The sequence below is a fragment of the Capra hircus genome, chromosome 23, assembly GCF_001704415.2.
Source record: "Capra hircus breed San Clemente chromosome 23, ASM170441v1, whole genome shotgun sequence".
NCBI lineage: Eukaryota > Metazoa > Chordata > Mammalia > Artiodactyla > Bovidae > Capra > Capra hircus.
Window position 1 is genome coordinate 79,919 of NC_030830.1, and position 16,361 is coordinate 96,279.

Consider the following 16,361-nt stretch of genomic DNA (forward strand, 5'->3'; position numbering starts at 1 on the left):
GTGAAAGATTTTGGCTTTTTTTTTTTTTTTCAGATAAAGACAAGTTTGAGAGGAAGATGTTTCAGACTTATTTTATAACCAAGTCACTGTGTTGGTCTCTGTCCAGTGACAGTTGCTTCTTGGAGCCCACTTCCTCCTGCTGCCTATGCCTTTTGCCCTTACCAGCTCTTTATAAACAACAATTTATTTTGTAATCCAAAGAAAAGACACTCACCATATAGCAGCCTGCTGTGAGTGTGTAGATTTATAGACTCAACGTGGGAGGAGCCTGAGACTCATGCAGTCCAGTCACACCTGCAGCACCGCGGAGAGATGGCCCCTATCATATATGCGGGCTGCAGGTCCCCCGGGAGCAGCTGCACTTCTGAGGGGGAACGACTATTCCGCTGCTGTCTAGATGGACTTGTTAGGAAGTTCCTCCATATGCTGTGATTAGAATCCACGTCCTCGCAGCTTCAACATGTGAACCAGCTCAGACCTACGTTCTCCTGGCGTGTGGACCCTTCAGAACGCAGCAGAGGCTGCAGACAGGCACTGGTGGTGTGTTACTCTTTCTGCATAAGGTTTAATTTTTAGAATAGCTGCCAACACGTGAAAGTTGGAAGATTGCATGTGATCCAGCTGCTCTTTATAAACTAGAGAATCAGGTAACCCCAGGTCTTCAGCAAGCTAGAAGAAATGGATAAATTCCTAGATAAACTCCTAGAAACATACAATCTTCCAAGACTAAATCATGAAGAATTAGAAAGTCTGAATAAACCTATTATTAGTAACAGAATTGAATGGGTAATTAAAAAACAACTCCCAACACATGAAAGCCCAGGTTCAGATGGCTTCACAGGTAAATTCTACCAAACACTTAAAGAAGAACTAATACCTATTATTCCCAAATTATTTAAAAGTGGAAGAAACACTTCCAAGCTCATTTTATGAGGCCAACATTACCTGGTACTAAAACCAAAGAAACCACACACAAAGAAAATTACAAGCCTATATCCCTGATGAACACAGACACAAACATTCTCCACAAAATATTAGCAAACTAAACTTCAACAATACATTAAAAATCATATATGATCACTAAGTTGGATTCATTCCAGGGATGTAAAGATGGTTCAACATTGGCAAATCAATCAATGTGATATACTACATCAAGAAGTTGAAGAATAAAAACCATTTGATCAGTAAAGGCAGAAAAAAAGCATTTGACAACATTCAACATCAATTTACAATAAAAAACTCTCCAGAAAATGGGTTTAAAGGGAACATACTTCAACATAATAAAAACTGTGCATTATAGTTGAGTTCAGTTCAGTTGCTCAGTCGTGTCTGACTCTTTGCGACCCCATGAATTGCAGCACGCCAGGCCTCCCTGTCCATCACCATCTCCCGGAGTTCACTCCAACTCACGTCCATCAAGTCAGTGATACCATCCAGCCATCTCATCCTCTGTCGTCCCCTGCTCCTCCTGCCCCCAATCCCTCCCAGCATCAGAGTCTTTTCCAATGAGTCAGCTCTTTGCATGAGGTGGCCAAAGTACTGGAGTTTCAGCTTCAGCATCATTCCTTCCAAAGAACACCCAGGGCCGATCTCCTTTAGGATGGACTGGTTGGGTCTCCGTAGTCCAAGGGACTCTCAAGAGTCCTCTCCAACTCCACAGTTCAAAAGCATCAAGTCTTCTGCGCTCAGCCTTCTTCACAGTCCAACTCTCACATCCATACATGACCACAGGAAAAACCATAGCCTTGACGAGATGGACCTTTGTTGACAAAGTAATATCTCTGCTTTTCAATATGCTATCTAGGTTGGTCATAACTTTCCTTCCAAGGAGTAAGCGTCTTTTAATTTCATGTCTGCAGTCACCATCTGCAGTGATTTTGGAGCCCCCAAAAACAAAGTCTGCCACTGTTTCCACTGTTTCCCCATCTATTTCCCATGAAGTGATGGGACCAGATGCCATTTTTCTGAATGTTGAGCTTTAAGCCACCTTTTTCACTCTCCTCTTTCACTTTCATTAAGAGGCTTTTGAGCTCCTCTTCACTTTCTGCCATAAGGGTGATGTCATCTGCATATCTGAGGTTATCGATATTTCTCCCAGCAATCTTGATTCCAGCTTGTGCTTCCTCCAGTCCAGCGTTTCTCATGATGTACTCTGCATATCAGTTAAATAAGCAGGGTGACAATATACAGCCTTGACGCACTCCTTTTCCTATTTGGAACCAGTCTGTTGTTCCATGTCCAGTTCTAACAGTTGCTTCCTGACCTGCATATAGGTTTCTCAACGTATTCATAGAACCATTCAAATTCAGCTTCTTTGGCATTATTAGTTGAGGCATAGACTTGAATTATTGTGACATTGAATGGTTTTCCTTGGCAATGAACATTCTGTCATTTTTGAGATTGCACTCAAGTATTGCATTTCAGACTCTTTTGTTGACTGTGAGGGTTACTCCATTTCTTCTAAGGGATTCTTGCTTACAGTAGTAGATATGATGGTCATCTGAGCTAAATTCACCCATTCCAGTCCACTTTAGTTCGCTGATTCCTAAAGCGTCGATGTTCTCTCTTGCCACCTCCTGTTGGACCGCTTCCAATTTACCTTGATTCATCGACCTAACATTCCAGGTTCCTATGCAATACTGTTCTTCACAGCATCCAACTTTACTCCCATCACCGGTCGCATCCACAGCAGGGCATTGCTCTTGCTTTGGCTCCGTCTCTTCATCCTTCTGGAGTTATTTCTCCCCTCTTCTCCAGTAGTATACTGGGCACCTACTGACCTGGGGAGTTCATCTCTCAGTGTGCTATCTTTTCCCTTTTTCATGCTGTTCATGATGTTCTCAAGGCAAGAATACTGCAGCAGTTTGCCTTTCCTTGCTCTAGGGGACCAAGGTTTGTCAGAACTCTCCACCATGACCCGTCCATCTCGGGTGGCCCTGCCTGGCAAGACTCCCAGTTTCATCCAGTTTTAGAAGGCTGTGATTCATGCAATCAGTTTGGCTCATTTTCTGTGACTGTGGTTTTCATTCTGTCTGCCCTGGGAGGGATAAGGATAAGAGGCTTGCGGGAGCTCCCAAGCATCCTTCCCACAAAGTTACCCCTCCCTAGTCTTTCTTCTCTTTGGAAGTGAGCCATCAAGCAGAGCCCATGCTATAGAGGGGTACAGGGCAGACAGGAAGAGCTACCCTAACCCCCTGGAAGGCCGCGTGTCTACACAGATTCTTTGTCATTCCTCTGTGTACATGCGAGATTCTTTTCCTTCTTTCCTCCCTTTATTTCTCCAGTTATTCGTTCATTCAGCCGCTTATTTGTCTCAGTGTGGAATCACAGACATTTACTTCACACCTTGGGTTATAGTCCAATTCTATGTTATTTATTCTGTTGCTCAACATACTCCTTTCCTAATTTTGAACCAGTCAGTTGTTCCATGATTGGTTTTAGCTGTTGCTTCTTGACCTGCATACAGGTTTCTCAGGAGGCAGGTAAGGTGTTCTGGTATTTCCATCTCTCAAAGAATTTCCCACAGTTTGTTGTGATCTACACAGTCAAAGGCTTCAGTGTGGGCAATGAAGCAGAAGAAGATGTTTTTCAGGAATTCCTTTGCTTTTTCTATGACCCAGCAGATGTTGGCAATTAGAATGGAGATAAATAAAATCAAGAACAGAAAAATAGAAAGTCAACAAGATCAAAAATAGTTTTTCCAAAAAAAATGACAAAATTGGCACACATTTAGCTATACTGACAAAAAAAAAGGGGGGAGAAGACACATATAACTAAAACCAAAAGAAAAAGTGGGGACATATATTTTACAGAAATAACAAAATTATAAGTGAATACTCTGAACAGTGGTAACCAACAAATTAGATAACCCATACACAAAAATTAATTCAAAATAGGTCATGATCTAAATATAAGGGTGAAAAGAATATAACTTCTAGAAAGAAAACATAGGAATAAATCTTTGTAACCTTGAATTTGTTAATGAATCCTCAGATAAGACACCAAAAATGCAAGCAACAAGAGAAAAATAGATAAATTGAATATCAAACATTTTAAATTTGTTCATCAAAGGACATTATCAAGAAAGTAGAAGACATGCTACAGTAAGTGGGAAAATATTTTCAAATCAGTGTCTGATAAGGGATAGATATACAGAATATATTAACAACTCCTACAACTCCACAACGCAAAAACGGAAGAATAAATAAAATGAGTAAAAGGCTTGAACAGACATTTCTCCAAAGAAATACAATATAAAGAAATACAACTGGTCATTCAGTTCAGTTACTTCGGTCACTCAGTCGTGTCCAACTCCCTGCAACCCCACAAACTGCAGCAGGCCAGGCTTCCCTGTCCATCACCAATTCCTGGAGCTTGCTCAAACTCACGTCCATCTAGTTGGTGATGCCATCCAACCATCTTATCCTCTGTCTTCCCCTTTTCCTCCTGCCTTCAATCTTTTCCAGCATCAGAGTCTTTTCCGATGAGTCAGTTCTTCACATCAGGTGGCCAAAGTATAAAAGCAAATCAAAATGGGCTACCACTTTACACCTACCAGGATGACTCTAATTTCTAAAATAGAAAATTACAAATTTCAGCAAAAACGTGGAGAAACTAGAACACTTTTACATTGCTGATGGTAATTTTAAATGGTTCAGTCATTGTTGAAAACTGTTTGGTAGCTCTGCAAAAGGTTAAATGTAAAATAGAATTACCACATTATCCAGGAATTCCAGCCCTTCGGTATATACTCCAAAGAATTGAAAACAGGAACACAGATAATTTATGTCAATGTTTATTGTAGCATTATTTACAATAGTAGAAAGGCGGAAGGCATTCAAGTACCCACCAATACATGAATGGATGCATACAATGTGGTATATACATTCAGTAGAATATTATTTGGGCTTAAAAAGACTTAAAGCTCAGATTCATGTCACAACACAGAAGAACTTTGAAAACAATATGCTAAATGCAATGTCACAAAAGGACCAAAAGAATCACATGGTTACTCTTATTTGCAGCGTCTAGAGTAGGCAAATTCACAGAGATAGAAGAAAATTAGAAGTCATCAAGGCTGAATCAGGGTGGAGAGCCAAAAAGGGTTATAGCTTACTGGGTTCTGTTAGGAGCAATTGAGAAAGCTTGGGAAATAGTGATAATGGTGGAAGACAATTGTGAATGTAATCGATACCACCGAACTGTACACCTAAAAATGTTTTAAATGACAAATTTTATGTGTATACTTTCCACAATAAAAAAAAAAAGAATAAAAAGTGGCCTCAAAAAAAAAAACAACAGTGGTTAATGTGTCATTTTTCCACTTGTAATTCTCAGCTGCTATTTGTAGTAAAGGTTTTAAACAAGCAACACATATTTGCTTATATACACATATGCAACTGAAGTGTATCTGGGACTCCGTACAAAATTTGAGGACATGGGCTGTGTTTTGAAGGGAAGCAGAGAAGAGATGACAGGAATGCTTTTCATTACATACTATTTTGTTTCTTTGAATTTACTATTTGTTTCCTTTAAATACAAGTGGATCACAGCGAAGCTTCTGAAAGAGAAGCCTGCCTTGTGAGCAGTAAGGCATTAACTCAGCGGGTCCGGGTTATCCAGGCTTGTGCTTCTCAAAGGAAGGTCCAGCTACTGCTGGCCTCCTGGGAGTTAAGTTCTAAGTTCTGTCAGTCAAGACTGCCTGAGGCCTCACCAAAGGGGTTATGTTGATATTCAGATTTATAGCTGGGGCCTTGAAACATGCGGTAATAGCTTGACCTCTGGAAGGAATGGTCCTCTGAATTAAACGCACCCATTCCAGTCCATTTTAGTTCACTGATTCCTAAAGTGTCGATGTCCACTCTTTCCATCTCCTGTTTGACCACTTCCAATTTATCTTGACTCATGGACCTGACATTCCAGGTTCCTGGGCAATATTGCTCTTCACAGCACTGGGCTTCGCTACCACCACCAGCCACACCCACAGCTGGGCACTGTCCTCACTCTGCTTCATCCATTCACTGTTTCTGGAGTTACTTCTCCACGTGCCCAACACGCTCTTCTCCAGTAGCATATTGGGCACCTACTGACCTGGGGAGCTCATCTTTCAGTGTCCTGTTTGCCTTTTCATGCTGTTCACGGGGCTCTCAAGGCAAGAATACTGAAGGGGTTTGCCATTCCCTTCTCCAGTGGACCACATTTTGTCAGAACTCTCCACCATGACCCATCTGTCTTGGTGGCCCTATGCAGCATGGCTCATAGTTTCATTGAGTTAGACGAGTTGGGCAAATTTAATTCAGATGACCATTATATCAACTATTGTGGGCAAGAACCCCTTGGAAGAAACGGAGTAGCCCTCATAGTCAACAAGAGTCTGAAATGCAGTACTTGGGTGCAATCTCAAAAATGACAGAATGATCTCTGTTCGTTTCTAAGGAAAACCATTCAATATCACAGTAATCCAAGTTTATGCCCCAAGCACCAATGCCAAAGAAGCTGAAGTTGAACAGTTCTATGATGACCTACAAGACCTTCTAGAACTAACACCAAAAAAAGATGTCCTTTTCATCATAGGGGACTGGAACGCAAAAGTAGGAAATCAAGAGACACCTGGGGTAACAGGCAAGTTTGGCCTTGGAGTACAAACTGAAGCAGGCAAAGGCTAACAGTTTTGCCAAGAGAACACACTGGTCACAGCAAACACCCTCATCCAACAACACAAGCGATGACTCCTCACATAGACATCAGTTCAGTTCACTTCAGTCACTCAGTCGTGTCGGAATCTTTGTGACCCCATGGACTGCAGCTCACCACATCACCAACTCCTGGAGATTGCTCAAACTGATGTCAATCAAGTCAGTGATGCCACCCAATCATCTCATCCTCTGTCATCCCCTTCTCCTCTAGCCTTCAATCTTTCCCAGCATCAGGGTCTTTTTCAATGAGTCAGTTTTTCATATCAGGTGGCTGAAGTATTGGAGTTTCAGCTTCAGCATCAGTCCTTCCAATAAATATTCAGGGTTGGTTTCCTTTAGGATTGACTGGTTTAATATCCTTGAAGTCCAAGTGACTCTTTTTGTGACCCCAGGCCAGAATACTGGGACAGGTAGCCTTTCCTTTCTCCAAGGGATATTCCCAACCCAGGTATCAACCCACGTCTCCCGCATTGCAGGTGGATTCTTTACCAGCTGAGTCACAAGGGAAGCCCCACATAGAAATCACCTGATGGTCAATACTGAAATCAGATTGATTATAATCTTCACAGCCAAAGATGGAGAAGCTCTATACAGTCAGCAAAAAGAAGACCTGGAGCTGACTGTGGCTCAGATCACGAGCTCCTTACTGCTAAATTCAGACTTAAATTGAAGAAAGTAGGGAACACTACTGGACCATTCAGGTGTGACCTAAGTTGAATCCCTTACAATTATACAGTAGAAGTGGCAAATAGATTCAAGGGATTAGATCTGATAGACAGAGTGCCTAAAGAACTATGGATGGAGGTTTGTGACATTGTATAGGAGGCAGGGACCAAAACCATCCCCAAGAAGAAGAAATGCGAAAAGGCAAAAGGCTGTCTGAGGAGGCCTTGGAAATAGCTAAGAAAAGAAGGGAAGTGAAAGACAAAAGAGAAAAGGGAAGATATATCCATCTGCACGCAGAGTTCCAAAGAATAGCAAGGAGAGATAAGAAAGCCTTCCTCAGCAATCAGTGCAAAGAAATGGAGGGAAACAATCGAATGGGAAGACGAGAGATCTCCTCAAGAAAATCAGAGACACCAAGGGAAGCTTTCATGCAGAGATGGGCTCAATAAAGGACAGAAGTGGTCTGCACATAACAGAAGCAGAAGATATTAAGAAGAGGTGGCAAAAATTCACAGAAGTACTCTACAAAAAAGATCTTAATGACCCAGAGAACCACGATGGTGTGATCACTCACTTAGAGCCAGACATCCTGGAATGTGAAGTCAAGTGGGCATTAGGAAGCATCACTATGAACAAAGCTAGTGGAGGTGAAGGAATTCCAGCTGAGCTATTTCAAATCCTAAAAGATGGTGCTGTTAAAGTGCTGCACTCAATATGCCAGCAAATTTGGAAAACTCAGCAGTGGCCACAGGACTGGAAAAGGTCAGTTCTCATTCCAATCCCAAAGAAAGGCAATGCCAAAGAATGCTCAAACTACCGCACAATTGCACTCATCTCACATGCTAGCAAAGTAAGCTTAAAATTCTCCAAGTGAGTCTTCAGCAGTACATGAACCAAGAACTTCCAGATGTTCAAGTTGGATTCAGAAAAGGCAGAGGAACCAGAGATCAAGTTGCCAACATATGTTGGACCATAAAAAAGGCAAGAAGATTCCAGAAAAACATCCACTTTTGCTTTATTTACTATGCCAACGCCTTTGACTCTGTGGATCACAACAAACTGTGGAACATTCTGAAAGAGATGGGGATACCAGAGCACCTTACCTGCCTCCTGAGAGGTCTGGGTGCGGGTCAAAAAGCAACAATTAGAACCAGACATGGAACAACAGACTGGTTCCAAATTGGGAAAGGAGTACGTCAAGGCTGCATATTGTCACCCTGCTTATTTAGCTTGTATGCAGAGCACATCATGTGAGATGCCAGGCTGGATGAAACACAAGCTGGAATCACATTTGCTGGGAGAAATATCAATAACTGTAGATATGCAGATGACACCACCCTTATGGCCGAAAGCAACAAGGAACTGAAGATTCTCTTGATGAAAGTGAAAGAGGAGAGTGAAAAAGCTAGCTTAAAACTCACCATTCAAAAAAGTAAGATCATGGCAACCAGTCCCATCACTTCATTGCAAATAGATAGGGAAACAATGGAAACAATGACAGACTTTATCTTTTGGGCTCCAAAATCATTGCAGATGCAAGTATTTCATGCAACCGTGAAATGTAAAGACGCTTGCTCCTCAAAAGAAAAGCTATGCCAACCTAGACAGCACATTGAAAAGCAGGGACCTTACTTTGCCGACTAACGTCCGTCTAGTCAGGGCTGTGGTGTTTCCTGTGGTCACGTATGGATGTGAGAGTTGAACTGTAAAGAAGGCTGAGCGCCGAAGAATTGATGCTTTTGAACTGTGGTGTTGGAGAAGACTCTTGAGAGTCCCTTGGACTGCAAGGAGATCCAACCAGTCCATCCTAAAGGAGATCAGTCCTGGGTGTTCTTTGGAAGGACTGATGCTGAAGCTGAAACTCTAATACTTTGGCTATCTGATGGAAAAGACCCTGATGCTGGGAAAGATTGAAGGCAGGAGGAGAAGGGAATGATAGAGGATGAGATGGTTGGATGGCATCACCAACTCAATGGATGAGTAAGCTCCGGAAGTTGGTGATGGACAGCGAAGGCTGGTTTGCTGCAGTCCATGGGGTCGCAGAGAGTCAGACACGACTGAGCGACTGAACTGAACTGAGCTCATCAGCAGTCACTCCCCATTCCCAGTTCCTGCCCCCCAGCCTGAGGCAACCATGAATTCATACTTGGTGTGTAGATTTGCCTGTTCTGGATATTTCATGTGAATTGATTCACACAGTATTTATCCCTTTATGTCTGATTTCTTTCACTCTACATAATGTCTTCAAATTGTTTTCAGAATTTCCTTTTGGATTGTTTATTGCAAGTGTGTAGAAAAGCAAATTATTTTTGTGTGTTGATCTTGTATTCTGCAACTCTGTTGGAATTATATGTTAATTCTAACAGTTTTTGCTTCTCACTCTGTATGTATGTGTAAAAATTTTAGCATTTTTGACCAAAAAATCCTATCATCTGCGAATAGATGTTTTATTTCTCCCTTTCTAGTTTGATCATTTTTATTCCTTTTCTTGACTAACAGCTACGATTATATTATGGACCAAATGCTCCCCCCAAATTCATATGTTGAAGCCTTAATCCTTGATCTTCTGATATTTGAGAGGTAATTTGGTCATGAGGGTGGAGTCCTCATGAACGCAATACAAACCCTTATTTTCTACAAAAGACACAAGAGAGATTCACTCTCTCTTTCTCTCAGCAATGTGAGGAGGCAATCTGCAAACCAAAAATAGAGTTCTCATCAGGACGCAAATTGCCTTTGATCTTAGATTTCCCAGACTCCAGAACTGTGAGAAACAAATGTCTATTGTTTAAGCCACTGGATTTATGGTATCCTGCTCTAGCAGCCCAAACTGAAAAGAAAAAAAGTTTAAAAGGCCAGAACGTACACTCCTCTGCTGAACAGAAATGGTGAAAAGGAACGTTCTGGTCTTGTCCCTGATTTCAGAGGAAGAGCTCTCAGTATCACGCCATCGAGTGTGAGCTTAGCGGTGCATTTTTCATATATGACCTTTATTGTGTTGAGCAGTTTTCCTCTATTCCTAGTTTGCTGAGTGATCCATGAAAGAGTGCTGGATTTTGTCAAATGCTTTCTCTATGTTAACTGAGATGATCATGTAATTTCCCCACATTGTGTTAATGGGTGTGCTGCGTGAAAGATGTTCATATGCTGAAGCATCTTTGCATTGCAGGAATAAATACCACTTGTCCATGGTGTACAACACTTTCAGTATGCTGATAAGATCAGTTTGATTATATTTTCTAGAAGAGTTTTGGATCAGTATTCATGAGGGACCTTCATCTGTAGTTTTCTTTTCTTGTAGTGTTCTGTGGCTTAGGTATCAGAGCATTGCTAGCCTCTCCCTGATAGCTCAGTTGGTAAAGAATCTGCCTGCAATGCAGGAAACCCCAGTTCAATTCCTGGGTTGGGAAGATCCCCTGGAGAAGGGATAGGCTACCCACTCCAGTGTTCTTCAGCTTCCCTTGTGGCTGATGAAGAATCCGTCTGCAGTGTGGGAGACCTGGATTCGATTCCTGGGTTGGGAAGATCCCCTGGAGAAGGGAAAGGCTCCCCACTCCAGTTTTCTGGCCTGGAGAATTCCATGGACTGTATGGTCCATGGGGTCACAAAGAGTCAGACACGACTGAGCGACTTTCACTTTCATTTAGAATAAGTCTGGAAGTCCTCTCTTCTGAATTCTCTGAGTTTGAGAGGGATTCACGTTACTTCCTCTTCAAACGCCTTCTGGTCCCGGGCTTCTTTGTTGGGAGACTTTTTATTACTGATTCAGGCTCCTCGCTAGCTCCGTCTCTATTCAGATTTTCTATTTCTTCATGATTCAGTCTTGCTAAGTTTTGTGTCTCCAGGTTTTTGCCCATTTCGTATAGGTTCTCCAGTTTGTTGATGCACAGCTGTCCGTGTGCCCTCTCATATTCTTCAGTATACCTGTGGTTTGGTAGTAATGTCCCCACTTTGATTTCTAATTCTAGTGATTTGAGTCTTTCTTTCTGACTTACGCCAGCTTGCTTCAGGTTTGTCAATTTCGTTGATCTCTTTGAAGAACCAACTTCTGCTTCATTGAATTTCTCTATTGTTTTTCTATTCTCTATTTCATTTATCTCTGTTCTGATCTTTATTGTTTCCTTCCTTCTGCTAGCTTTGAGGTTAGTTTGTTCTTCTTTTTCCAGTTCCTTAAAGGATAAACTTGGATTGCTGATTTGCGATCTTCTTCTTTTCTAATACAAGCATTTACAGTTCTTAACCTTGCTCTTTGCAGTCCGTTCACTGCCTTGTGTCCATCTGACACGCTGTATTTTCATCTCTATGCACTTCTAAGTATTTTCTAATTTCTTCTGTGATTTCTTCTTTGACCCACTTCTTATTTAAGACTATACTTTTATATTATTACATATATGTAAATTTTTTCTATTTTATTTCTGTTATTAACTTCTAATTTCAACTGTGTTTAGAAAAGGCATTGTGAGATAGCAGTCTTCTAAGATCTGTTGAGACTAGTTGTGGTCTAGAGTATGGCTTCTCTCGGAGAACACGCCGTGCACCCTGGAGGAGAGCGTGCATTCTCTTTTTGCTGCTGTAGCTGAAGTGTTCTGTATATTATGTTTGGCAGATCTGGCTGGTTTATTGTGTTGTTCGAGTTTCTATTTCCTTACTTATCTCCTATCAGGTTGTTCTATTCATTACTGAAGATGGGAAATGAAATCTCTAACTGTTATTGTAGAACTGTCTATACCTCCCTTCAGGTCTGCCAAGTTCTTCTTCATAGATATTTTGAGGGTCTGTTTTTAGGTGTGTAAATATTTATAATTGTTATATAATCTTGCTGTATTGAAACATTATTATATAGAGATTTTTTGTCTCTCACAGGCATTTTTGATTCAAGCTTATCTTGTATGATATTAGCATATGCTCCCAAGCTCTCCTGGTTTCTATACATAGAATATCATTTTCCATCTTTTCACTCTAAATCTTTTTATGTCTTTGAATCTAAAGTGAACCCTTGTAAGCAGCATACAGTTGGATCATGTTTAAAAATTCACTCTGCCAATCCTGTCTTTCCTTTGAGAGTGTGATCCATTCACATCTAGACTGTTTACCGGTAAGGGGGGGCTTGCTCCTGCCGCTTTGCTGCTCGTTTCTGCAGGGCTCACTGCGTCTTTGTCCTTCGTTTCCTGCCTTACTGTATCACTTGGTGTTTGATTGAAACAGTTTCCTTCCTTTTTCAGTTTCCTTCTGTTCACACACTATAGCTGTTTTCTTTGTGGTTACCATGGGGATTACATTTAATATCCTAAAGGTTTAACATTCTGATTTGAGGCTATACCTGTCTGAGTTTAATACAAAGCAAAACCTCTGCTCCTATACAACTCTGTTCTGAGTTCCTGTCTAACATCCTTTTATTTCAACCTGGGGGATTTCCTTATCATTTCTTGCAGTGAGGTCAGATGCTAATAACCCCCCTCAGCTTTTGTTTATCTGGAAACGTCTTAATTTTTCCCTTATTTCTGAGGAAGAGTTTTCCTAAATGTAGGATTCCAAGTTGGCAGTTTTCTTCTTTCAGCACGTTGGTGGTCTGAACTCATTGCCTTCTGGTCTCCAAGGTTTCTGGTGAGAACTGTGCTCATTTTGTTGGAGGTGCTGGGTGTGTGTGATGAACGACTTCTCTCTTTTACTTTCAAGATACTCTCCTTGTTTTTATCTTTCAACAGTTTGAGCATAACTTGCCTCAGTGTGGGTCTCTTTGACTGTATCCTGCTTGGAGTCCATTGAGCTTCTTGGATCTGTGGATTCTTATCTTAGTTCAAGTTTAGGAAGTTTTATATCATCATTTCTTCAAGTATCTCTCTGCCCCTTTCTTTCTTCTCCTTCTGCGATGATGCCTCTGTCCCTTTTCTTGATGATGTTCCCCAGATCCCTCAGGCTCTATTCCCATTCCTTCAACCCTTTTCTGTTCCTCAGACCTGATCGTTTCAACTGTCTTTTCCTCAAGTCTAATGATTCTTTCTTTTGCCTGCTCAAACTTGCTTTTGAATCCCTTCAGTGGGTTTTTCATTTCTGTCACACTTTTCAACTTCAGCATTTCTTTCTGTCCCTTCCATGCTTCATGTTTCTTTATTGACATTTCTATTTTGCACACACATTGCTTTTCCTGACTGGCCCACGTCTTCCTGTAACCCTTGAGCATCTCTAAGAAAGTTGCTCCAAGGTCTTTGTCTAGTAAGTCTGCATTTGGTCGTCCTCGAGAATCGTTTCCGTCCATTTAGTTTGTCTCTCTGCACGGGGCATACTTTCCTGTTTCTTCTATGCCTTGTAACTGGTTGTTGCTGACACCCGGATATTTGAGCCTTATTACATGGTGGCTCTGGAGAGTAGATCCTCTCCGTGCCCTAAGGCTTGCTGTTTTGTCTTTTTCCTACAAAGAAAAGCAGACAAACTTTTGAAATATTGGGAACACTATATGCTAAGCACTGTAACCTTTACATATGACTTTTTGTTGCTGAAAACTATTTGCAAAATGGAATGAGATCTTTTCCTTATGTTAAAAGTGTAACAAATCCTTGACAGTTGCTAGATTATTTTGAGATATTTTCCATTTCCCCAAATTTGCAACTATCTTTGTATCATAGCAGTTGAATTTCTTTGGAGGTCATCTCACAAAGAACAAAGCTTTAACCTATTTTTGGTGATAAGTAGAATACAACAAACTGTAAATGAAATTTGTGTGCTTGTCAGTGGTAAAGTACACATATCAACTAAGTAACTTGGTTCTACACATTGTAAAGCAAAAATGATTCAGATTTCCCTCAAAAAATTATGCATGACCATGAACTGAAGACCTTTGACACCTCTCATATTTAATCTTTAAGCCCCATTGTACAAATGTTGACCATAAATAGCATTTATATTTTTTCTTTGTTCATCTTAGTTTTGTCTCTCTCCCTCCATTCCTCTGTTCTTACCTCCATCTCTCTGTCTTTCTCTCATAGTTAAAATAATCTGAGCTGCTTATTTAGGGCAAGCTTTATCACTGTGCTTAATTTTAAAAAGTCATGGCAGCCTTAATAAATGTAACAGAACCCTTATATTCTGTACATAAAAACAACTGCCAAGCACTCACCATGTGCAAGACACTGAGTCGCTTCCATGCTTCTATGAACCTGCATACGCAGTGCAGCCTCCCAGGGGATCTTTCAAAACTCAGATGCCCAGACCTAGGCTTGGACCTGCTGATCCAAAGGCAGGTAGCCAGTGGACTCCTGAGTTCCTAGCTACACCAACCTCCTTTATACGCATCTCTTAATCCTCGCAACTGTGTGAGGCTGTATCTTGCCACACACTATGCTTGAGGTGATTGACTCCCTTCAGTAAGCTGCGAGGGTTGCAGGTGTCCTTTTCTTGTTCTTGATCTTAGATAAAAAACTGTCAGCTTTTCACCATTGAGTATGATGTTAACAGAACTCCCACACAGGTAAACAGGTAACTGCAAAGGTTACCAATTCTGAAATATTAGTGTAACATGTTATTCACATGCTTCACAGTTTTGGTAGCATCATCGCTACACATTTCTAGCACAATAACTGTAGCTCTCTTAAAGTGAGTTAAATGAGATGTAAACATTAGTATAATTCTGAATATGTTTCAATGTCATTTGGTAAAACTTTTGGTACTGCATTGTGTTGGCCACCAACATCACATAATAAAACCGTGACACAGTCATCTAGTCAGAATTTCAAGTTTAAGTTTCATTCATGTTTACTTTTTTAATGTAACAGACATCACTTGACTAAAGGTTTATCCCATAATTAACATTTCTCTAGAATAGTCAAAACACAAGGTTAGATTTCCAGCCATATTTCGTCTACACTAAATGTCCCTGATTTCAGGGTCGTAATTAACAAGCCCAGTGTATGCATCTGACCTAACATGGGCCAATCAAAGTTTTTCTCCCAGGCATTTAAAATCTGGAAATGAAAACCCAGATGTTAAGAGTTCCTGGAGGAGAGTTACATTATCGCACTATCTCAGGAAAAGTTCACAAATTCCTGTTGCTCGGGAGTGCTCCTGTTCCTTGGAGACATGCTGGATATTTCTCTCCTGACTACTGGTTGCTTCATTTTTGCTTTGAGTCTGAGATAACTCATTGTTCACTGCCTAGTCAAGAACCCTCCCTCACTCTTCTTTGCTTAAACCCCTCGATCTCTCGCGTGACCGTCTCATGAGGTGACTCAGAGTTGCTCTAAGACTTTCCAGACAATGTAGTTTGTCTCCACCAGATAGTTTATCTTTCATCCTTTCTTGCAACAAAGGTGGCCATTTGACCCCATACTGACCAAAGATGCATGAGAAAGCCTGAAGGGGAGATTCTGTAGTCATTCCCTCTTCCTTACGGCCTAGAAAGCAGACACAGAGCCCGGGCTGCAGCACCAGCAGCGAAGCCAAGACACTGAAGGGGTGGAGTAGAAAGATGCGAGACGGATTCCCTGACGGACCACCCAGAGCTAACCTCGCTGCCTCCAGACTCCATCTTATCGCAGAGAAATAACTTCTCTCTCTTTAAATCGCTATCAGTCATGTTTTCCGTGTTGCTTTACACAGCAAAATCTGCTGCTGTGATTAAGGCCAAAAACCTTGGACTAGAGACATTATCCTGACCCAGTCTAAACATGTGAACCCTTTAAAGTGGAAAACTGAAAGAAGAGTGTTTCAGAGAAGCGCAATGTGCAGAGGAGTGACGTTGCTACTGCTTTGAAGATGGAGGAAGGGATCCAGCGATCCCCAGAAGAGGAAACGGTCCTTTGCTTACAGCCAGAGGTGCTTCCCTGATGGTTCAGATGGTAAAGAATCTGCCTGCAGTGCGAGAGACCCGGGTTCAATCCCTGGGTCAGGAAGATCCCCTGGAGAAGGAAATGGCAACCCACTTCAGTGTCCTTGCTGGAAAATCCCACAGACGGAGGAGCCTGGCGGGCTACAGTCCATGGGGTCACAGAGTCAGACATGACTGAG